The 4,577-nt window shown below is 45.6% G+C and overlaps 1 long non-coding RNA gene across 1 annotated transcript; it reads left to right on the top strand.

Moving 5' to 3' along the window:
- The first annotated feature begins 286 nt into the window (after positions 1-286).
- On the top strand, positions 287-2,068 carry LOC147620044 (uncharacterized). Its single transcript, XR_015261742.1, has 3 exons — positions 287-338; positions 1,611-1,660; positions 1,747-2,068. It is a non-coding gene; the product is annotated as an uncharacterized LOC147620044 (long non-coding RNA).
- Positions 2,069-4,577: the final 2,509 nt, after the last annotated feature.

Genomic DNA, 4,577 nt, shown 5'->3' on the forward strand with positions numbered 1-4,577 from the left:
TTTTTTCTCTATTTTCTTTAATTTTGTGTTTTAAAAACGATCTTGTTTTTGTGTTTTATAATTAAAAAAATTATTTGTTCGGTCACATTAAAAAGTGAAATTAAGTGAAAAAATACTAAATAAAAATCACTCCTCCTCACCCTTTTGTTTGCCTTTTACTTTCTTTTTTTCTCAATTAAAATTAAAAATTAAAAAAAGCTCTATCTATTTATTCTTCTTCTTTTCCTTTATTTATTTGTTTTAATTTCTTTCATCATTTTTTTCTCCCCCTCTCTCTCTCTATACTGTGAAGAAGGGTTTGTCAAGGCATCCTCTTGTGAAGACGAGTGCAGCACGAGGTAGGTCTCTCATCTCTGAACCTCTTAGCACGAGTGCAGGACGAGGTACGTAATCCATGGCTATGGTAGGTCTCTCATCTCTCAGCACGATTGCAGTAGGAGGTTTAGGGTTTCCATGGCTATGGTGGTGCAGCCATGGCAAAAAAAAAAAAGGGGGGCCCGAGAGCCCCTGTAGACTCTAGCGCAGAGTCTACGGCAGCGCTTGGGCCCCCCCTTTTTTTCCATTGAGCTCGTCTCTGCAGGATGCGAGGAATAGTGGGCAGTGGGCAGGAGGCTCTCTCTGCAGCCTTTTCTTAGGCACGTACTACGCAGTCATCAAAGCATGCGTTTCTGAGGATTAAATTCAAGCTAATGTCTGCAAGACGCTAAGGTTTTACGCCATAGCTCTGCCTTAGTGCCGATGACTGCGCTTGCAGCCATGGCAAAAAAAGGGGGGCAGGCTCTCGGGCCCCCCTTTTTTTGCCATGGCTGCATAATGAAGATGATGGTTACAGGCTATTTCTAAGCCCAGATAAAGGGACAGAGTCCATAAATGTTAGGGAGCAGCGGGGGGGCTAGACAAGTGCTTGTGTGTGAAGGAAAGAAGCAACACCCTAAGATAATCTGCAGTGCCTTGCAAACAGAGGTGGGCTAGGTTGGCTTTGATACCATGTAGGTTGATCAGGTACCATGAGAGCCTGCAGCCAACGAGAGAGAGAGAGAGAGAGAGAGAGAGCGTATTGCACAACTCAAAGGTTACTGGATTGATTGATGTGGTAACCTTCACCAAGCAGGCATGTGACACACATTGGATGAGTGACACATGACATACGTATCCTATCCACATCTTGTCCTTGACCTTGGGATAATGAATTTCTACCCTGCGTGCACTAGCGCAAGGTCTGTGGGGGCTCCCCCCCCCCCTCCCCGTTTTTTTTTTCCCATGGCTGCAAGCGCAGAGGTGTAAGATTCGTGCATGATCAAGATGATGATAGCAAATGTGCTTGCCTACAGATCTTTGGAGGTTTGAGTGTGGTTTGCAATCCTCTGAGCGTGCATGACCTTGAAGGCCATGAAGGCTATGGTGGTGCAGCCATGTTAAAAAAAAGGGGGGCCCGAGAGCCCCCGCAGACTCTGCACTAGCACAGAGTCTACGGGGGCTCTCGGGCCCCCCTTTTTTTTTGCCCATCGTTGCAAGCGTAGAGAAAGCACTTGCTTTTAATCCAAGTGTCATTTATATGATTTTTGCTAAATTGATTGACACATGTTTTGTTTTCATGACGATTGATCAAGGGCTTATCAAGGGATGGCACCAAAGGGAACGAAAATATTGACTCCAAGAGGTATGTACCTTCCTGAATTTATAGCTTTTGAAACATTTATTTCAACATTGAGTTGTTGTGGTATATACTTAGTGTTGTTCTCACAGATGTTAGGAGTTATGAGTTGCGATCAGGTGCTACTTCGAGAACAGTTTATGAGGAGTGCACTTCCTCAAAACAAAGGGGAACATGTAGTACATACAGAGGTTACAATACAGTCTGAGGTGACCAAAGAAGGAGAGAACATAGAAGGAGAGAATGTTCTAGGGGTCTCCCAAGATCAAGGACAAGATGTCGCACAAGAAGATGTGACACAACAAGAGGAAGACAAAGAAGAGAATGAACAAGAGAAAGCACAAAAGGAAAAACAGCCATCTCATCCTTGTTACTTGGCAAAGAGATTCGAGTCGAGCTCCTCTCAGATGTGTTTGAGAAACCCGGCCACTTCTCTTCAGAGGGCGCCCCACCAGCTAACCCTCAACTCTCTGCAGCCCATCACTTCTATGTGTGTCGCCACCAGCAGCAGCTACCCAAACATCTCTCTCTCTCTCTCTCTCTGTGCTGATCCTCTGCCAGCCTCTTCCTCACTTCCTCTGCCACCACAGGCAGCTTCTCTGCAGTGCTACCGGCCCCACCAGCCAAGCAGCAACACCTCTGTCTCCTAACCTCTGTCCCTAAACAGCTTCCACGTCAAGCTTGTCTTCTCACATCCAGCTTCACCTGCAACTGCACATCCAGCTGCACCCTCTGTATCACCAGTCCATAATCAGCGTCCACTCCGACTGACCGAACCAAGGCCACACCACCTCAGTCCGTCCACGCTTCAGCCTTCGCTGCTCTTCACACGGGAGGCTCCCGTCAACACCAGCATCTCACCTTTGACGCCAGCCGCTCTCTGGCTGCCTCCACACGTCATCACCCTCTTCATGGCGATTTTGCCCCGCTGCGCCAGTCAGCTGCGCATCACCCACTTGAAAGGCGGCCTCTGCTCTCCGTGCGTCTGCTAGCCTCACGACCACCCTCACCATCTCTGCTGCTATCTCTTTTTACGCGTGCCCTCCACGCTTACCAGCCCGTCGGCTTCCACCAGCTAGAACCTGCAGCTGCGCCCTCCACACTTGCGGCAGCTTTCGCTACAGCTTCTCTGTATCACCAGGGCGACTCCCTTTTTGTGTGCCTGCGGCTACGCCCGAGAGCCCCGAACAAAACAAGGCGACGGCACACCTTTTCTTCTTCAGCTGCGCATCACCCTCTTCACCACGCTTTCGCCAAGCTTCTCTTCACGTGCTGGCCAGCGATGTAAAGCTCCCACGCGGCTATTCCTTTTTATGGCCACGTTTATTATTATTTTCTTATTTCTTCCTAAGGCCTAAAAGAGAGCCTCACAATACTTTTCACACCAATGTTTTTGGTCATTACTATCCACATGTAGCCGCTCTCTCTCTCTTCCATTTCACCATATACAAGGTAACATTGACCCCATAATCTTTTAACTGCTCATGCTCTCCACACCTTGTAATACAACCTTCCAATGTCCACTCATACTTGGACGCGCACACAAATTCAGAGCCATCAAGCAGCTGATCATCTCCAGTGGACCTCTAGTAGACCACTTCCAGACAGGCCTGTAACAAACCCAAAACAAATCCGTCCACCCTGTACACCTGGCAACGCATTCCATAGCAAAGCCTTTATTCACACCATGCACACGTATGTACACAAGCCTAAAATACCTCTCAGAAAAACGCCTGACAAGTGGCATTAAGCATGTACCATCAGTCTAGTCTAGCCAAGTAATCCAATGTATATGCTTATATGTAAAGCCAAGAGCCCAAGGGATTTGGTACTTCCACAATTCGCTGGCATTCATGCATTTTCCCAATCACGTCTTTCAATAGCAGTCATGTGCATATGGTGAGAAGTGCTATCACCAAAGGCCGGAGAATTATTGAAGTCCCAACACAAAAAGGCATTTGTAATCCATGGATAAGCTGCCAGTGACCTACACATGATTGCCCATTCCATAGAGTTCTACGGTGCATATAAGGATGCAAATTCGTAAATCTCACCATTTAGCATACATTGTATGACCAACCATCTACCAAAACAGGATCATTGAAGGCCATAATTCGTCAAAGCTCATGTCTCAACAACGTAACAACACCCAAAAACGAACCTTGTCCAGCATAGAATTGTAACGAAACCTTGTCTACCAGTTAAAGCATTCTGGTTGTGCTCTTGAAGACAAACGATATGCGGTTTGGTTTTATTCACATAATCCCAAAGAAGCCTTCATTTATTGGCATCACATAGGCCACACACATTATAGGAAACACAATTGATTGGTACATACATATTTATAGTAGAGATGTTGATGAAAACAAGCATGAAAATTAGGTGACCATCGGAACATCTACCAATCCCTCTTCATGAGGGTGGGACAATTCTGAGGGGGATCATTTTGTATCTCATTTAGAGAAAACTGATTGGCAAGAGCATCAGCATCAATACCATCATACATGTGAATTAATTGCCTATGTAATACAATTGTCCGCATTTTGCCTACACCAAGAACTCCTCTAACTACATCTGGGAAAGAGGAAAAAGTGAATGACCCATTTTTAGAAACATTTTCAGTCCAATTCCTTTGGACTACTGGTCAAGGTTTAATGACTTTTTTAGGTGTTTGCCAGGCATTAAATTCCTGAGCTTCCTTATCCTTGGACATTGATGGTGCATTATTCACCTTGGTTTTTCCCTTGTCCTGACCATTGACAAGTTGCACTTTAGAGGGCTTCAGCACTTTTGGTGGTTGAACATTGTTGATAATAGCAAAAACATGCTTTTATGAAAAGGAGATACATAATTGGCCGCTATTGGAAAAACAATATTGTAGGACATTCAGATTGCATATGACCAAATTTCCCACGAACCAGCA

Source organism: Cibotium barometz, chromosome 32, assembly GCF_041138505.1.
Source record: "Cibotium barometz isolate CiBa-2024 chromosome 32, ASM4113850v1, whole genome shotgun sequence".
Taxonomy (NCBI): Eukaryota; Viridiplantae; Streptophyta; class Polypodiopsida; order Cyatheales; family Cibotiaceae; genus Cibotium; species Cibotium barometz.